This window comes from Phasianus colchicus, chromosome 4 (assembly GCF_987193195.1).
Source record: "Phasianus colchicus chromosome 4, bPhaCol1.hap1.1, whole genome shotgun sequence".
NCBI classification, from domain to species: Eukaryota; Metazoa; Chordata; class Aves; order Galliformes; family Phasianidae; genus Phasianus; species Phasianus colchicus.
Genome location: NC_143439.1, coordinates 7,542,584 through 7,562,746, shown reverse-complemented (window position 1 = coordinate 7,562,746; position 20,163 = coordinate 7,542,584). Strand labels below are relative to the sequence as shown.

General features: G+C 40.0%; 2 protein-coding genes across 13 annotated transcripts in view; one reads left to right on the top strand and one right to left on the bottom strand.

Annotated features, from left to right (window-relative positions):
• SH3D19 (SH3 domain containing 19) overlaps window positions 1-6,746 on the bottom strand; it is a 103,733-nt gene extending 96,987 nt beyond the window's left edge. Inside the window, exon 1 of one of the 2 annotated variants that reach the window (XM_090138513.1) lies at window positions 6,617-6,746. The gene's annotated coding sequence lies outside the window, so the exon portion shown is untranslated. Of the gene's footprint in view, window positions 1-6,401; window positions 6,486-6,616 lie in introns of those variants that run through there. The other variant, XM_090138514.1, reaches the window with a different exon arrangement.
• The window catches only part of FHIP1A (FHF complex subunit HOOK interacting protein 1A), a 92,079-nt gene that overhangs the window by 1,314 nt on the left and 70,602 nt on the right, over window positions 1-20,163 (top strand). For 5 of the 11 annotated variants that reach the window (XR_016465740.1, XM_090138520.1, XM_090138522.1 and 2 more), the window contains exons 4-6: window positions 3,368-3,470; window positions 3,782-3,850; window positions 11,782-11,892. The gene's annotated coding sequence lies outside the window, so the exon portion shown is untranslated. Of the gene's footprint in view, window positions 1-3,265; window positions 3,471-3,781; window positions 3,851-6,577; window positions 6,709-9,687; window positions 10,500-11,781; window positions 11,893-20,163 lie in introns of those variants that run through there. The other 6 variants (XM_090138526.1, XM_090138524.1, XM_090138527.1 and 3 more) reach the window with 6 other exon arrangements.

The following is a 20,163-nucleotide window of genomic DNA, read 5'->3' as shown; positions in this document are numbered from 1 at the left end:
GCCCCCCTCCTATTACTGCGGTGCTTTCCATTGTGTTATAGTGTTACAAATCCCCATAGGATTTTCTTTCAAAGAATTTAGGTACCTCCTAATGATAATTCTTGATTCCAATTGTCCAAATGGCCCATGACCTCCAATTCAGCAAATGGTTTAGATTTCAATGCAACTTCATGTTGAGTATCTTAGAGTAGGGAAGGACCTCGAAAATCTGGCACTTTGTGTCTGTGACTCTACTAGGAGTCACAGTAGAGGTTTGGTCTTGACAGTTCTCAGTCTCTTTCTAACTATGAGTCTCTAACTGTCCTGTGACTTTGTTGGATACATTTGTACAAGGTTAATTACAATATTTCTTTTGCGTTATTTATTTGGCATGTATGCATATTGGCAAAAATTTAGAAGAATTTTTTGATAAACAGAGCTAACATTTATCTCAACTTATTTCATACTTAAATGACTTAGCCATAAACTCTGAAGACACTGTAAGCTACAGTGCAGAACATTAAAAAGCACATTATCCAGAAAAAAAAAAACACAATTTTTTTATACTTAACAAGCAGGAAATACAATGTAAAGCTCTCCATCTTTGCAAGTGTTGCTTCTCTCTTACTTTCTCTGCAGGAAGTAACACCTGATTTCATAAAGTATCTGACAATGATTAAAAAAAAGCACCACTTAATTTTATATGTGAGCAAGGAACAAAAAAAGCAAATGCAGAGAAATAAACTGCTACTACAAATTACTGATTCATATAGATTTCTTGCCTAGCAGCTGAATATCTCATCTCCTGACTAGTACTGGTTCATTCATACAGGAAATTGGTATTCATACACTTGCTTAAAAATGCTACTTGGTAATATTTCATTGTGTTGTAAGAAAGACTTGAAGACTTATTAAATCTTTTGCTGACTGTTCTTCTCATGTATGCAGATGGACAGTAGTATGACTAAGAGGCCAGCAGCACATAAAGTATCACCATTTCTTTATTTCCCTCCTACCAATTTCCTGCAGGTGCACAGTCATGTTACTTCAGGAAAAAATCCAGAATGTCCCATTTCACATCTGGCAAATAGGCTTAATGCAACACAGACTACAGGATTTTCCTGTATTGCAGGCAACCTATTTCCTGTTACCAGTAGCTCTGCGATTAGCGTACCAAAAAAGACAAAGTAGAGGGTTTACTGAAAGCATACAGACACATAACTTTGGTGTGGCAAAATAGTGATGAAAGAAGGTATTAATGAGTGGGTAATCTTCTAAGGCATTTACATGGATCACGTTGTAATTAGCTGTGAGTAGGCCTTCTGTCTGAACGTTTGCTCAATGTTGCTACTGAGGTCTACAAAAATTCTCCTTACTGATCAATGGCAACTTCTTTTTTTTTTAGTATCTGAGATAATTGAAAGATTAAATCTATTTTGTCTAAAGTGGCTTTCCAGGGGGCAGGGGTAGAACACTGGGATGTTTTTGCACTATTGGCTATGATGTGACATATGGGCAGGTTATAGGCTATGGAAGAGTAGCTTTGGCACTGTTTGCTTAAATACCATGCTAGCTAATCATAGTCTGTATAGCCAGAAAAGCAGAGCAATGCTGATAACCTAATTGTCATTAAGAAACATATTATGGAGTTCTGGGTCAAAACTCTCACTGGACCTTGGAGTATAATTTGTAATTAGAAAAGCAGGACTAAGCCTCTAAAGGAATCTACTGCTGCTCTTTCCCTAGGGATATATTTTTGTTAAATATCCTTTAGCAGTATTCTTAAGGTAAGCAGTTTGCTAGGGGCCAGACATAAATCTTTGTTGGCAGGGATGGATTAGTAAATCCAAAAGAAATCTATGAGAGAATGAAGTCCTATGTCTAGCAACTGCCTGGCAATGGTAACAGCCTAAAAAGAAGTGCGTCGCACTTGTTTGTTTTTGTGGTTAAGGAGGTCGTCTTTGCTTTGGAGAAGAATATTTTAAATTATCAGTTGTCCTCATCCTTTTCAAGTAGACAACTTGCAGGATTTATAGCATAAACACAGAATTCAGCTCTGTTTTCAAAGCATAAAGAGGAAAAAAAAAAATCTGAATAGAAGAAAGGCAAGTTCTCACAGGACAGTATAGAATGTACTTTAGACCCATACACTCAAAAACCATAGACAAAAAACACAAGGAGGATTTTGGAATCATATGTTGTTTCATATGTCTTCATGTGAATGTATGTAGTCCCAGTTGACTCTTGCTGTCATGCTGGTTCCTTTTGTGCCAAAGTAAGGATTTATACTGTGGCAGATGAACCATATCAGAGACTTGATGCACGTTATAGGTAATAGCAGAAAAAAGGGGGTAAACTTTAATCTGAATCAGGGAACTGGTCTCGCTTAGCAAATAGCTGCGTGAATTTTCTTTGAACCAAAAAAGATGAAAGATTATGAAGGGGCAAAATCAGTGGAGGAAGGCAAGATTATTTTTTTTAATAGCAGTGCTGACCTGTGCTATTTTAAATCAGATGAGAAATTGTAGACAGCCAGTGGACTGACTTCTGGACCAGGCTGAATTAACTTATTCTCAGAATTAGTGTCAAGCTCTTAACATAGACAACCCAATCTAGTTTTAAAAAGGAAACAATTTTGTTTCTAGGACAGTGAATTTGTTTTGTCTCATAAATCACTACTTGAGAGTGGTCAAAAGTGACTATAACTAAATGGCAGTATTAAGCTTATTTAACAAACTTTCTTTCATTTTAAAAAGCCTCCTTTTTTCCAAGTAAATCTATGAACACCAATTAGGTTATGGGACCTTACAAGTTGTTACTGTTCATAAAAGAACATACTTCAGGATGCATATCTTTTCTTGGCAATCAATAAGTTTTCTGTGTTGATAAGTCAGAAATGTTGCTTAAACACTGAAAGAACATTAACTTCCAATCTGTGTTTTTTTATTAGTTACTAGTGTAGCAAAGCATCTGTGTTCTATTCAGGTAATTAAAATATTCATCTTGTATATAGTAATTATTTTTGAATAGTATACTTTAAATTGTCCTGAAGCAAAATACCTGTAAAACTGTGTAGAAGAAAAAATTTGGGATAATTTTGAATATTAAGAGAAATATGATTTATATTCAGATGAAATATGACTTAGGTAGAATGAGACTGTTATTTTTTTTTCCCAAGTGCTTAAAGTATACTGCTTTTCTCTCTTGGTATGGAAATTTCAGGGTGTGAATGGTGAAAATTCTTAAGCATCTTCCTGAAGACTTAAAATGTTTTTTTTCCTACTAGTCACAGAAGATGTGAAAGGAGGGCTGTGGCATAGTATAGAACACAACATGGAACACATGCCTGTATTTCTTCGTTCTTAAACAGAAGATTTTCTTTCTCTAGTGCCTTTCCTGGAAATCAGACTTCTCACTAAGAAGCAAGTATAGCACGGGTTTGTTTTTCTAAGATGACATCCAGATTACATTTAAGAAACCTACAACTTCAAGTAGGTAGCTCATGGGTCACCTAACTTCTAGCATTCTGATGTGTTGACAAACTTTTTTCTTTCAGAGAAACTAATCCTATCGATTTTTTTTATAGATAGTACACCTGAAACTTGTATTTGGGGAATATAATTTTTTTGCACAAAGCATACTTCCTAATGTTCAAATGCTTTTACAGGTTAAAAATACGTAACATGAAAAAGATGGTATTGAAGCTTACATTAGAAGCTTTTCTAAAAGCTGCTTTACATGTGTAAATTTACTTTGTCGTTTTTATCTGCGATAGTTAAAACTAGAAGCTTTTTTTTTACAGAGAGGAGAAACTTGGTGGCATTTCTTCAGAAAGCATAAGCTTTCCATGGAGTAAAACCGGTGACCAAAAGTAAGCACACGTGTTCCTATATTCTCTAGATACTATACATACAATTGCATTTGTAACTATTGCTTAAACATAACTACAGATGCTGCATACTTATCCTGATGATAAAACATTCAAGACTGGCATATGCTCTTTGCTTAAAACTTCATGCTTCCTTTACTACTTGCAACTGTCCTGGCTGTGATTGAGTTTGAGTGTTGTGCCTCGTACTGTTTTATCTTCAAGTGTTTCTTGGTAGCTTAGTATGCCTTCAGAACAAAGAGGGTTTCTAGAAGGATTAGTGGGAGCTTGTGATAAGCCATCTTTACGTTTCCATCTCTTCTAACTGTGATAGGACAGCCTATCTAATGATTAAGAGATATCAATATAAAAGGACACTTATCTTGTATTCCTTTTAACTATTACAGGAAAAAAGATAATTGTGTTTTTTTTAATGCTTAAAGCAACATTAGAAAGAAGTGAAACAGATTTTATCACTATCTGCAACAGACACTGTGGTAGAGGCTTGCTCCTTAATGACCTGCTTATGATGAGAGTGCTTGTGTGTTGGCTGGCAGCTCCTGACATAGAGCAACTTAAGTGGAAGCATCCTCAATTTCTGCTAGAGTCATCTAGGCACTTTTACTGAATTTACAAGCTGGCTTCTGTTCTGCCATTCTAGCAGATGCTGAATGCCCCCTACAGGTGAGCATACCAAGGATCTGTGGCAGGACATGAAAGCTCATTCCTGAATGAATGTTAAGAAATACTGGATGTAGTATACTGAAGGAATATGTCTCCAGCAGAGACATAAACAACCAAAGGCATGGGCAATGTTTAATGATCTCCACTATGGGGAGGAGAATATGTTGGTAGCTCTGATGAGCACTTCGACTAATGCATTTGCAATTGATAATGATGTTGAATTAATATTCTGAAAATAATAAAGAGGGAGAATTGTGTTATCTGGGAACAGCTGATTCTCTCATTCTCCAAAAGCTTAGATATTAGTTAAAATATCCAACAATTTTTCTTTTTCGAAGTGGAAGGACTAGATTCAAATCAGTATAGTTAGATTTCTGACTAGATTTTTGGATAACAGCAATTTTAACTCTAATAGGTATTAATTAGTTTGTGAATATCTGTATAGTTAGCAACATTAGTAAATCTTTAATTGTACAAAGCATTTAGAGAGGACAGTTCCTTCACACAGAATACAATTACAGTTGGTAAATTATATTATATCTTTATTTAAATGAGCTGTTACTCTATTAGGCCAGTGTCTATTCCTATTTTGACTCATTAGCAAAATCACAATCAGTACCCTGACAGTCTAATTAATTCATTTGAAGACATTAACAAAAAAAGACACAGCAAACCATGTTTAAGTATTCACCACAGCAGTCTAACACAGTTATGTGAAAATACAGAGATACAGCAGCTATAGCTTGCATCATTAGAGAATAAATACTTACTAATTAGGAATTAATTGCTGCACAGATGATTTGTGGGTGCCCCATCTCTGGAGGTGATCAAGGTCAGGTTGGATGGGACTCTGGCAGCCTGAGTTAATGGGTGTCCTGCCCATAGCTGGCGATTGGAACTGGGGGAGTTTTGAGGTCCCTTCCAGCCCAAACTCTTCTAACATTCTACACTTTCTAATTCTTAAGTGTTATAGACCAGATTTAAAATGGCTGTTGGTACTTCTGGTTTGGTGTCCTTCCATGCAGGAGAAATCAACAGTGTGAAGCTAAGCACTTGCTCACATTAGTCAAGTGGTTATGTGAGTAACCCTCACAGAGGCTCCAGGGCAACCTCACAGCTCCCTGCAGCCTCACACAGACTGTGGCCCCTGCAGACCTGTGGGTGACTCATGGAGGGAAGAGGACCTGACAGGTAGCTGCTCTCACACTGCCACCAGTAGAAACATACCCTGAGGACTGCCAGGTTTTTGTGAAGACAGAGGAACATTCATGGTTGTGTCATCTGAAATCCAGGAAGGAAACTCTACTTCCAATGTGGTGCTAGAAAGTGGTGTTCTTGTATCCTTGAAGATAAGTACTGAGCAACTTGTCAAGTAAGTGTGCCCTCTTAGAGTTCACGTTCTATGTTTCAACAGTTAACACGTGTGTATGCAGTACACTGGCATACATATTCTCTTTCAAGGCCTCATGAATTAATATCCCCTTGGGCACACTCAGTGTTATCTAGGATTTTCACCATCAGCTTCATCACTAAGGCCTTTCATTCCCTTTCATCCAGTTGGGAACATTGGTTTCCTATTTAGGCCATAGAGGGTACAGTAAGTGTGGAAGATGAGGCAAAAGATAGAAGTACTCTGTTGTGACTCCAGTACTTCTTATGAGGCAAAAGATAAAAGTATTCTGCTATGTCCCCAGTGCAGAATTACTGGGGAAAGCCAGGCCTTTCACCCGCTGAAGCTGAGAAGGAAAGTATTAGCTCGCCGCCGGACGCCTAAGAGTCGCAGTCACCCATGCTGGGCCGCTCGCTCTCCGCGGCGCGGCTCGGCCTCCCGCCCTCCCGCCAGGGGGCACCGCGGCAGGGCCGCCCTCACCTCGGCAGGTCGCGGCTCCTCCCCGCCGCTCTGACTCAGCGGCCCGGCTCCCGGTGCCAGGTCGGGGCCGCCTGCCCGCCGCGGAGGGAGATGCTCGGCCCGAGGGGACGGAGCCTGCGGGGCGCTCGGTGAGGGCGGGCGCGAGGGGATCGCCGTTTCCCGCCCTCCCCCGTGAGGGATTAGCGCCGGCCGTCCCGCCGCTGACGGCGGCTTACCTGTGCGGCCGCGTCCCTGACGGCCGCCGTGGCGGAGACCGAGCGGAGTCCGCCGAGCCGCTGCCGGGGGAAACTTTCCGCCGCCGTGGCAGGTAGGGGCCGGCCCCGCCGAGGCCGGGAGGGGCTGGAGAGGGCGGCGGGGAGCAGCCGCCTCCCGGGGCCCGGCGGGCTGCGAGCGGGAACGGGGTGCTCGGGCCGGGAGGCTGCCGTCCGCCTCGTGGCCGCAGAGGGGAGTATGTAGGTCAGTGGAAATAACGCCCGCCTAATCCCCTTTATCTTTTTCGGTAGGAAGGCGAAAGGGGAAGCTTTTCTGTCGCTGTTTGGAGGGGCGACCGGGCGGCAAAGTTGTGTGACAGAAAGCGGACATGTTGGCGGGACGGAGCGGGCCGCGCTGCTGTCTGCTGGCGGCGGGATGGGGGGGGTGGGCGCTTCCTCGCAGGTGTCGCTGCCTGCCGGACCTCGTGCCGCGGCTGTCGGCTGGGATCGGGCTTCTGCGGGCAGCGCTCCTGTAATACGGATTATTTGTCCTCGGGAAATCGACCGCGTCACTTAACCGAATGTCCGAAGGTGTTTTCCAGGGGTGGCACAGCGAGGGGAAGGTCCCGGGGTGCACTCGTGAGTGTGCGCGGTCTTCCCGTGGCCGCGAGGAGATGTAGCAGCGTGCGTGGGCTGTGCCACCGCCGCCTGACTTTGGTGCTCCCGGGGGGTAACAGCAGGCGCGGAGGAGGAGGCGGTGTGTAGGACCAGCCTGCCGGTCCGGGACAGTGAGCCAGGTCGGGGCGTGTGATTTATTATAAGTGAGAAGCGCTGAGGTTGGTATTTGAAGGTTTTTCTTGATTCGGGTTTCCTCCTCCTCCCGCCCAGGGCGTGGGGTGGTTTAATGATTGGCTTTAATACGTCTCAGACACTGATAGAAGGAAGAGGATGAACGCCAAAAAACAAGTGTGTTATGCTTGCACGCTGTCAGAGTTTTCCTGGGTGAACTGAAAAATACTACAGAATCTGCCAGCGTGTTTTCTGTCGGGATATCTTCTGTAGATCCGTGTGAAACTGGTGCTGCTCAGGGTTCTGTAGTGATGTTTTTCGTCTGTAAGATGTTGTTTTCATCCCTTCTCCATGCCTAAGAAGGATTTGGGGCCTTATTTTCCTGGGGGGTGAAGCATGATGCTTTGTCTTGTTTTGTTTTCAGGGTGAAGATGGGGTGGCAACAACTCTATTCAGAGAGCTCTTGCTTACCTAGTGGTAGTGTGAAGTTATGCAGTACAGAACTATGCTGGTTTTATGTCATTAATTTCCAGAAATAAATCTTTTAGAAGGATAACAATGGGAAGGGAATAGAACACGTGGAGGACTGAAGTCAGATTAGGAGTTTCACTTCATGTGTGCTGTCTTTCTTCATTTGGGCAGGGTGTGAAGGTGTTGCCTCCTCTGAAACTAATATAAGAATAAGGACCTAATGCTGCATTTTATTTCTTTCTTGCTCTTTCTGTATCAATGCAAGTGAAAAGTCAAAGGAAGAAAGAAAAGACAGGAAACCCTATAATCTCCTTTTTAAAATATGAACAGTTGTAAGCCTGTGGGTGATCTATTGGTGTGAGGATGGCAGCTGGAGTTGTGAAGCTGTTAGAACACCCAGCTGCCCTTTTCTGTGATCCATCTCAATCAAGACACATTTTTTCAATTGACTTCTGCAAACAGTGATTTTAATCTATTTATTGAGCCGTGAAGATTGACGATACAAGTGAGTTGTGTAAAAACAATGAAAGCTGTATTGCAAAAGCCTATAGAGGAAATATAACTTCATTTAGGGATTTTTTTTTTACCTTATTTTTTTTAGATTTTACAGTCTAAACAGTAAGAATTGGATTACACTGTGAAGATTTTTTTAATCCCTAAATGGAATGCACAACTTTGTGGAATTCAAAATGAAGAGAATCAAAATTGGAGAAAGTGCTGCTGGCATGATTTTATTCTGTCTGGATGTGCAACTGAATTTCGGCAGAAGTCTATGCGTTTTCTTTTCAGAAGATTATATACTAATTCATTGAAAAATGCTAAGCTCAAGTCTTCAGTCTTGCAGACTCTCAGTACCATCTGAATCATCTGTTTCTCTGCTAAATTCTTGAGAGATTGTCAAAGATTACTTTGATGTACAAGTTTTAAGGATTCTTTTTTATTAAACAGTTTATTCACAAGCTGCTGTTCTACCCTTGCATATCTTTATTTATTAGTATACCAGCATTACTTTTTGATATGCACAGAACGTTGCATTGCAAGTGCTTTTCAAATTTTAATTAGGCTATCCAGTATAGTTCTTAGTGCATGAGTTGTGTGCTCAAGTTTTTCAAAACACAGGTCAGCATATCCTACTGTAATCTTATTGTGACTAACAGTTTCTGTCAAATGTTTGAGAGAGATGCTTTCTCTCTGTGCTTTAGAACACGTCCAGAGCAGTTGGCAGGTTTGTGTAGTTTGCTCTGTGTTGCTGAGATTAGGGCATTTCAGACCTCTCATCCTTTTTCTAACGGTTTTAGAACTATACTTTGGTTTAAACTTAAGAGTTCAGGTATCTGTAAACCAGAGCATGTCTAGGACATGCTCTATTTTTCAACCACAAGCATTCTTCCTATTCAGTTCTTCCCGCTTGATTCTAGCATGCTGATGTGGCATTGCTGGCTTTCTTGTGATCTCATTTCAGTCTAACCAAAAACTGTCTGATCTACCACCCAGTAAAAATCTTACTGTGTGCCCTCATCCAAGTATTCAGGAGAGCACTGGAAAATAGTGCTCTTGTGTCATGTGGTCTGCTCCACTGCTTTTGGGTGTCTTTCGGACATTGTTGTCGTATGACAGTGGATGTGTCTACTTCAGATGTGCTACAGATGAACTTCCAGTACTCTGACAGCACGGTGCTGAGTTTGAAAGCCTTGGGGTGCTTCCAGAGGAAGCTACAAAGAACTGTTCTGGTCAAAAGCTGGGGCTCTGTGACCTGAAAATTCTGAATTTCTGTCCTTTTTGCTGCACAGCAGAATAGCTATTAGTACGGCTGTTCTGTAAGAGTTGCTGTATCTTTAAAAGCTCATGCAAACTTCTCTCAGGGCTTTGTCCTGATTGAATTCATCCCTTCTGTAAGTTAGATATGGGATTTCATTCTGTCTTGTAGAGCAGGTCGGATAGACTTAGGTCAGGTCTGAAAACTCACTAAGCTAAATCGAAAGAACAGTTTTGAATGCCTTTGGGAATGCATACAGCAATAAGTGGTGCTTATTGTTGTATGCAGGAGTTAGTCCTGTGTAATAAGCACATACCAATATGTTATTAAAGTGTTGGTTTAAGTTTGGAGCTGCTGTGGTAACCACAAAGCATTCACAGCTAAAGTTAATTTTAGAAAGACTAAGAAGCTGTGGGGAACTGATCTTACTTTCTGTCTTACAGTATTGATCATGAGCTCTTCCTAGAGCTATGTGTAAGTATCTTATAGTAAATGAGTCATATTGATGGTGTGGTAAGGGCACTTTCCTTTTTAAATCATGTGGCCTAAAATGCTTATCAAAAGTGATTCTGAAGGGCACATTCTGATGAGCCAATTCAGTACGGAGTGAAAATAGAGCAGGCCTTACAGTGGTAGTTGAAGCTCAAAGCATCTGAAGTTATAGTTTATGAATATTGCCACTTTGATAGTGGGAGAAAAGCTGGGAGATAAGAAACGAATAGAACTATCTGCATGTAGGAGGCCTGAAACCGTTGTTCTGCACATACCAAATAACACTTTGTTTCTCTCTGCAATAAGCTTCTGCCTGAAAAGGAGGAACGAGGTCCTGAATGAATATGTTTCAGATCTACTTAGAACTTTGATTTGCTGTGTTTTGTCTCTGGACGAAAGGTAGCACATTTTCATTGCAGTTGCAAAATTTGTTGTAGAATTTGTTTGGCTTCACACGGTGGTGGCTCCCCATGGGTGAAGTTATTGAGAAATCAGTGACTTCTCAGGGGAAAAAAAAGAGAAAATATTCAAGTGTGAAGTAATACTGAATTGCCCGAGTGCACAGTAACAGTTAATTTTAGTCATAATTAGCATCATAGAGGACATGTTATCTGCTTCTATACGTGGCAAGATTAGTGGTAAATGTTAGATGAATTTTTATTGTGTCATTTTTCCTGTGTATCTGCAGAGGAATAGTCAAATGTTTTCCCCCCTTGCACCTCTGCTCAACCCTGCAAACAGCGTGACAGACATCACTGTAGTTATTTAATAATTGCATGCATTCCTATAACTTTTCTGGTTTGGCTTAAACCAACCAGTCAAGCTGTGTGATAACAAAAACGATGTTAAGCTCTTTGTATAAGCAACTGTTGCTGAAAGACGCTTGTGCCCTTTCTCCTCCTAATTCTAGCTCATTTTGAACAGCTTGCCTGTGTTGTGTACACAATGAGGGGTAGATTTATTTCTGTGAAACTTTTTATATTAGTAGCCCTAATGTAGTCACCATTCTAGTAATAGTTTAGCTTGCCTGGGGAACAGATAAAATGATGCTGGTAAAAGGTCGCAGCAAGAAGGGTTTTCTAATGTAAATTAAAAAACAACAACCAACCAAACGAGAAACCTTTAAGCTATTAGAAGACCTAAATGCCAGTGAACTTGTGAATTGTAAATTAAATTTATCTGTGTGCCATCTACTGTGCTGATGATTAGGGAATTGAACTGCTGAGGAGCCAACCCCACTTGAACTTTTAGAATCTTTAGTAAAACCCCAGGTACCCCAATGAGGGAGACAAGATGTATGTTAATATATTTGCAATAGCTAAATGTTTTTTTCAAATGTATTTTTGACACACAAAGCAAAGCAGCAAATGAAAAACTGTTGGTGTGCAGCTGGGTCCAAAAAAGCAGTATGACTTTAACTGAATTATGTTTACTCATTTTAATGTGCCAGTTTACAGTCCTAATGCAACACACGGAGAGACGGAGATCATTTGGCTTATTGCTTTGGCGCTGTACTGGTATTGTGTTAAGAGCAGTGTTTCTGTAAGGATATGTCTTGAACATATAAGGGAAGAAAGGAGTCTGAGCAGGGAGGTGCTGCTTTCACAATCACGTGTGCTTGTTTTGTCACATTGCACCACTGTGCTGTACTAAACATATCTGTACTGTTTCCTCCTTGCAGATTTGTGGCGCTTCTACGGTTTTCCTGTGCCACAAAAATGTCTGAATTACGGTGCCATAAATTCAGATTCCCGTAAGAAAACTTGCAGAAGACTGAAGCTTTTCTGCTCTGGTGAGGAACTCCTTATTCCAAGTGCTGGGCTATTCAGGAAGCACACACTTCCAAGTGCAGAGTTGTGGGTGCGTTTTGGAGGTGTGGGCTTTCTTCTCCTCTGCATGTAACCTGGAATTACGCTGAGTTCTTTCACGTGCCTCAGTGGGGTACTGCTGTGACAGGTGCTAAGCAGCCAAATACTTTTCTATGAACCATTAACATCTTAAAATAAAAAGGACACATTGCTCCTTGTTTTGCTCCCACGCTGTTATTTAACCCACCCAAATGTCTTTGGGATGCCTGTGGCATGGATTGAGAGAAGCAATCATACTGGGACTTTATTCTGAGATTCGAAAGTATTGAGGTATTTCAGCTAACTTGTTATTTTGGGTAGTCATGCCTTTGTTTTAATATATTTTTAAGTAGTTTACCTTTTTTTACCATTAAGTATAGGGAAGTACAGAATATAGTCTGCAATCGCATTTGGAATTTCTAGGTGTAAGTGGGTAACTTCCTGACTTGCATTAAAATTAATTATGCTTGCCTGCTTGGAGTGGTTTCAGTTAAACAATTAGAAAGCTCTTTATCAGCTCCTTGAAACACTTTCATATGGTGTGGAGCATATGAAGTGAAAATACTACGTTTTCTTAAAAGAGAAAAAAGAAACAAAAGAGGAAGGAGAATAAATTGATTTTCTCTCATAATGATTTCTGTTCTTAACGTTTTGGTTGCAGCAGAGTGAACAGCACTGGGAAACATAGTATGAACTGGCTGCTAGATACCACAGAAGCAAATCTTTATGGATGTCAGTGTTTACATCTGCCTTCAGCAGAATTTCACTGGCATGATTTTTATGTGGCGATCTTTGCCAGCAGCAACCTGGTGCTCGGGGGCTCCTGACTCGCTAGTGTTGATACAGCAGAGCTCGTGGTAGTACTGAGATGGTTTTGTAGATTATCTGTAGGTTATAAAGAGCTGGATTTGTTTCACTTGGGTGCCAGCGGAGTCCTTGTACTTGGGAAACTTCTTTCTATTCACGTGAACTTTTTATTGAAAAAAATATATTCCAAGAGAAAGAAGGCATTTAGCAAACGTGGCAGTTACAAGGTGTTTATTCTGTGCAACTTATATCTTATGCCAGTGTTGCTTTTAGCGATTTGCTTGTCAATAAGATGGGTTAGTCAGAAGAAGTAAATGATATCCGCTACCCAATATGGAGGGCATAAGGGTGAAGGTAGAGGATAGTGGTGGTATAAAGGTGGTGTAATACTCTTTGATAGAACAGCTGCTGAGAGAGTGGACTGAGTTCTAGGCACGCAGGCCTTGTGTCTGCTGACGTTCAAGGCAGCTCTGTTAAAATGACTAATTATGTGACTATTGGTGTGTGTAGAAGCTATCTGAACTCCTTTCCAGGCATTGATATTTCTTTTAGGCTTTGCCTATAAGGAGGAAAATTATTTGCAGAATTTGTAACTTGTATTTGCGTGAGCATTTCCCATTAGCCTTCAGTAAAATTCAACAGCATTTGAATTACTTTGTGTGCAGCATTTTAAAAAGTTAAATGAATTAAAGATGAATTAAATGTTATCTGATTCTTCCTCTCAACAATTTAAAATTGCAAAGTGGTAGCAATGTGCCTTGCATTTCACGGATGCTGTATTAGTTTAGGAAGTGCTAAACTATGCATAGCTTAAATCCAGTGCTTGCTGTACGTTATGTTATTACCATTGCAGCTGTGAGCACAGTGATTCAATAGGTGGAAAGTTGGTGTTCAATTTTGAAGTAGCAACAAGTGTAAGAGATAACATTTTGTTGTATGGACCTGTAGCAATGATAGGAATGATATTGTTCCTTCAGGAAATTATGTTAATGGCAGAAATAGAAACTTTTCCTCTGCGGAGGGAACTGTGAAAAGCAGTGAGAGGCTCCTTAACATCAAATGCAGTGGGGAGAGAGTCCTGGCTAGGATGCTAAAGGCAAGAGAATTATAGCTCAAGCACATGATATTAAAATGAAGCGTTCAGAATGGCTAATTGGCAAAGATTAACAAGAAATTGTTAGAGAAATATAGTGTTTGTAAAAAGATGGGGTTTGCTGCTCTTTAAAGACCAGAGCTGTTGACAGATGATGCAAAAATACAAAGAAAACAGGTCTTTTTTCACCTCATCCTTACTAAGAGAGTCTGACATAACTGATAATGAAAGCAAGTGCTAAAACCCTAAGCTGGCATGAAGAAAGAACAGGTTATAGAGCACTTAGATAAGTTTAAGTTTGAAGTGTTTAAAAAGCATTATTGAAAGAGTCAGAGTTGGCTGATGTAATTCCTGAGTTGCTGCGGCTCTTAACTCGTGGAGGATGTGTGTAATACTGAGGGACTCACAAGAGCAGTCATTGTGTGTCTTTAGAAGTGTTAGGAGGAGGAAGTGGAATTGAGCAGTTGCAGACCCAGTCGCTTAATTTTGAGTATTCATTCCAGTATTTTTTGGGACACAAGCTCTTCTAAGGCACTAGAAGACAAAGAAATAAGTAGTAAGCCCAGAAGATTTTAAGATTAAATTGTTTTAAACGAATGCAGTTTTTTTTCCTCCAAAATGCTAGTAGGCTCTAGAGTGGAGGAGTTGAGATCTTGACTTGTTATGATAGAAAATGTCAGAATTTCACCCAGACTGTCTAGAGGAGCTGACTGTGGGTTAAGTTCTGAACTGCTTGAAAAACATTGTTTTTTCAATGGACTCCCAAGAAAAAAGGACTGTGGGCATGCCTACACCCACAGTAGCTCTGCAGAGGCAAGTCCTAGAACAGGCGGTGCTAGGAAATGTGCCATGCAGACGCTTAGATTAGCTTCAGAAGCAGTTTAGTCTTGTTTGTGTGGAGCTGCATCCAAGCCACTGTGGTTTACTGCTTCCCGATCTATGCTAATGTCTGCTCTCTGCCACACAGACTTAATCAGCTTGTGTTAGTGACAACTTGGCAGACTCTGTCCTTTAATCCACTGTGTGTCGTAAACAGCCCTCTATTGTGCTTCCCCTGTGGCCTATGTTTGTTTGGGTGCACTAACTCGTCTCCTTTAATTAATTGTCCGGTAACAACACAAAACAGAGGTGGCTCTTGACTGTGTGTGAGTTCATGTCTGAGTGCTAGGGATAATGACAGTGAGATTAAACAGGTTATAATTTCAGTTGGATGATACTGAATCTGTGAATAGCAGAAGCAAAGCACAAAACTGAGGAAATTCTGCTATGTCAGTTGATCTCTAAATCAAAAATGAGTAGGCACAATTTTAGATCAAATCAACTGCTTAGGAAATTTTTTTCTTTTTTAATTCACGGAGGGAAGTTTCTCAGGATGCATTGCTGCCATGATATATTTTTTCTCTTAATTACCACTGTGTGTGTAAGAAACAGAGCTATTTTTTTTAACAAACTTGCATTTTAATATTTTAAAGTCCATCTGCTGTTTTTGTGAGACTGTGAGTGGCATATATTGCTACTGGGAGCGTTCGCATTGTTTCATAAATCTGTGGACTGTGGTTTATGGGGTTATTTTCTTGGTTTTCACATAAAGGGGAGAGATAAGGAAAGTAATTTAAATTTCCCAAACCACAAGGCTATGCATCTTTCATAATGTCTGGCCTGGCTAGCGGTGTAGGTTATGATACATGGGTTGCAATACAATCTCCAAGGAAAACTTCCATCTCAAATAAAATGCGGTGTAATCCTATGATTATCCTGAGCTCAGAATTAATTGTGCCAAGGGGGATGGCTAGTTCTTGGCTACTCGCTTCCAAAATTCTTGAAACGGTTTTTGCTGTTCTGAGAATGTCCTCTATCCTTGGTAAAAGGTTTGTTGGGTTGCTCTTGACTGTGGCTTGAAGAAGCACTGAAGAAATTATTTTCTGTCATGATGGTGTTGATGTTATCAAGATACGAAATGGAGCATCTTAATTCGTGGAAGCTATTGCTACAAATGAACTATTCTTGTGTTCTAGAACTTTAAGATCACTTTCCACTGATTTCAGTGAGGATGGTATTTCAGCCTGAGCAAATGAGGCTGATTAGGTACGTGGGAATTTTTTCTTTCTCACTTTTTTTTTTTTTTAAATTTTCTGCTATTTGTATGATTTGTTAACTTGTTCTAATTTTTGGAGCATTTCTTTTACCATTTTGTATCTTCACATTTGTCTCAGTTTTCAGAACCTTTGTTTGTTCTCTTCTCCACCCCACCCTCCAGTGTATCATACAGAATGCAGATGTGTATTATTTCTTACCTGATGTGTGGTTTTGCTTGTTTTCTTTTACAAAACTTTGTATTTGATGCAAAAGCAAAATCCTTGTTCTTCCAAATATATATTACACTAGGCAAGACTGTACTTGGCAGAAATGGTTTATCAGTGCCTAGAATGAGATCCAAGTGTCAGTGCCCTCTGGAGAAAAGGATGTATTATTTTCTACCTGACAGTACTGAATTTTGTCTTGAAGTGAGGGAGAGCTGGTAACAAGTACATACTGGCAGTATTGAGTGATTAATATGATTCTCCTGGGCTATGAGTACAGGAAGCGCTCTGCTTAATTGTAACTGTGCTTTTTAAAATTTCATTATATCTTTTTTTAATGGGGGGAAAAAAAAAAGCCGTATGGGAATTCAAATTACTGTGAATTCAAATTGCAGTAATTCAAATTACTGTGATTTCATATGCTACACTAAGTCGTCTTTTGCCCTCTAGCCTAGACTGCGAGTTTACGTATGCTGTTTTTATTTGGTTGGTTTTAAATGAATTGGAAAGCTAGAGGCACTTACCTTGTGGAAAGTTACTGTAGTTTTATTGCTAAGTTTTCAGATCTAGATTTTTTTTTAAACATATTTGTGATCAGAGAATCTTTTCATCTTTTGAATGCTTTCTCCTCAAAACCTGCTTACCAACTTCATATCACAGGGAGCTCACACCTTTGCAGACAACTGAAGAACAGACCTTTACATCTTTACTACCTCTGTAGACAAAGATCCATTGAGTCAGTCTTAAGTACTTTGAAGCTGAAGCACTGGATTCAGCTTCAAAGTACTTGGTATGTTAGGGTAATATGGCACGACTTCTAAATATGTCTAATGCTTTATTAAGTGCACCATGGAAAGCATGCACTGGCCAGCTCAGAAAGCTCAGTGTTTGTTCCTCATTTTACCTGTGCTCTTCATTGACTGCGTTTTCAGTCCCTTGTGCCAATTTGTGGTTTCAGGCTTGTGATTCTGGATAAGAAATGTCCTTACATTGAAAAATAAACTTCTCCAAAAGAAAGCAACAGCAGCAACAACAACAACAAAACACCAAGCAAACGCCTCCGAACTAACAAAGTTAGATCATAACGTTTTCTGGAGCAGCATGTTTTTATGTTGGTATTAGGTATATATTTTTGTTTCTTTGGAGGCACAGGCTAGAGTAGGGTTGCATTAAAGATGCTGGCAGGAAACGTTTTGGAAATAATCTGGAAGGTATGCAGATTCACAGTGATGTCATTTCTTGAGAGGAATTGAGATAGTTTTGAAGACTACCTCTTTGTTTTAATGGAGGAAAAATGAAGCTGCAAGGCTGTTACTAGATTTTGAGTTGTCTCCTTCACAGAGCTTGTTACAATCACCCCTTAAGTTCTGAAGAATAGAATGGAGAGGGATCTTTTGGGTTTTTAGTCTAGTCTGTACTGAAATATATAAACTGATAATGTCTTCTCATAAGCATTTTAATTTTTGAGTGCATTTGTTCATGCTTCTTTAAAGAGAAGGTTATTTCAGAACATGGTTACAAACTCCTGGTCTACTTTTATTGCATCTGATTTGAACTATGAGTTCTTGTCCAAAAAAAAAGCTTAGACAAAATAATTATTTTCTCCTGTGATGTATACTGTATTATGTTCTGTGTGATTCTTTAAAACAGCTTGCCAAAAGCTGTTTTAGAACTTTTAACTCTTTGCTTATAAGAGGGAAAATGTGACAGCCTCTGTTTGTGTTGTCTGGAGGATTGTCTGCCAGACAGGTTAGCAGGATGTCTGTAAAACCAATTTTGAATGCTAAGCACTGTATAAATGAATAGACACCCCTTTCATGCCTGCATTTTTTGTACGTGTGGGGCCTTGTTACACATCAAATATGAATTTAATATAAATGACTCAATGTTAATGGAAATGTGTGGATTTTTCCTTCTTTGCCTGGCTTATATAACAAGATGTTTCTGAGATGCATTTCCTGTCTGAACAAATGGGTTTTTTGATCAACTGTTTGGCACCATGAATGGCTTTAGCATTCAGTGTTGCACCTCTTCTTTCTGATTTTGCATTTTATGGGTGCAGCATATGGCTGTGAACTGACCTGCATGGCTCTGCCTTGATTGTGTACGCATGCATGTATTTGTCCTTTCTTGTGTGGTTAGTTTTAGCCATAAGGATTTCTTAATTGCCCCAGGCAGGTTCAGTGTGTGGCACACAGGTGTTTCTAGGTGCAGCACAGATTAATGGATGGCAGCAATGAGCAGGAGGCAGCAGGGAAGGGAAAGGTGGGTTACTTCTGCAGTGGTGTGAGCTCATAACTGATGATGGCCTCAGTGCTTTTGGGTGTTTGTCACCAAGGTGGTGGTGGAATCTCTGATCTTGTCTGTGTGGGCTGTCTTATGCTGTGGAATACGGTTCCTTGCAGCTGCTTCTCTTCCATCTGACTTGAGAATTTATTGTCAGACGGCTTGTTCTCTTAAAGGCATTTTTTTTCCTTTTTACTTTTTTTCTTCTCAGTTATTAAGATGCCAATTTCATTCAAATGTTGGATGGTTGCTTTGTATTAATGATTTCATTTTTTATATTTTATATTACTTTTATATTTTCTCCCCCTTTCCTTGTCTATAGTGGGAAGTTGAATGCGCTGAAAGCTGAGCAAACTTTCCACCTAGCTTGTCCACCAAACAGGGCAGCCACCAATGCAGGTTTTTTTGTGATTGTTTTTTTTTTGTTTTTTTTTTTGCTGATGTGCAGACATACATTAATTGCACAAGTACAGTGTCTGTGTAGTAGGTTATGGGTAACAGAAGTTTGTCCACTGGACCACGACCTCTAAATTTGAAATGCTGGATGCCACTATAGGTTCTTGAGATAGAGACACTTGTCTTGTGAAAAGTGGACTGTAGACTTCAATCCTATTTGAAATGCCAAGTAATGGCTCCTGTAGCAATGAGCTGCATTTTGATGATGTGAATTCTGGAGCATCCTGTCCGTGTGCAGTGATTCGCTTCCTTCTTGTTGACACCCATAGTATTCTCCACAGAGGATGACGCATAATATTCCTGTGGCAACCGCAATAATTGTTTGTATGTGAAATCAATATCTGGCAATTATCAAATGCTCTTTAGCTGTTTCTCAGTGCCCTGTAGCTTCTGGAGATCAGTACTTTGTGACCTATATACTGTTTAAGTAGGTCATAGATTACCAGTGGCACACATAAGAGCATATATCAGCGTTTTCTGGAGTTTGAATGATTCCTCATTCTTTATTTTCAGAATGTCTCCATGTCGTATGGTAATGGGATGTAAAATAGTTGCTAAGTCCTTCATGAGGAGAATGTGGGTTCTTTTTTTTTTTTTTCCCTTTGACTGTCACAGGTACACTGTAGGATACTCAGAGAGCTGAAGGAGGAGACTTTGCTAGCTGCACTTTAAAAATAAGCATGCTTTAGAAATGCTTTAAACTGCAACAACAGAATAAGGGGCAGAGATTACTCGACTTTGGTTCGTCACTGTGCTGTATTGCTTCATCTTATTTTGCAATGAAACCAATCAGCTGACAGATGAAAACTCAGATAAATCTCTCCCCTGACCTGATCTACAGGCATGAGTATCACTTAGTTCTTGCTGCAACATTGTACGTGAACCTTTTTTATTAGACAAGCTGCTTTACAAGTGGAAAAGGGCTGAATGCATCTGAATTGCCTTCCCAAGTAGAACTTACTCACAGTTTGCAGAAGGGGCTGATGAAAGAATGTAGATAGGTGTGGTCTTCATAGTTTAAATGTGTCACAAAAGAGTTGGCACCTTTTAGGGAAGGAGACATGGATGTTAATTGCAAGATCACATAGGGAACTCATGTGGATAAGATGAGCCGAGGTTGAAACCAGACCGGGATTAGTATAGACAAGCTTGAAATTGGTCAGTATGTTTGGTTTCCAGAGCTGTGTTAGTCATATTAGATAGGCCTTTCATATCATTCAATATTATTACAAAGGAGAACTAATGTGAATAAGCAGTTGAAAATGTTTGCTAGT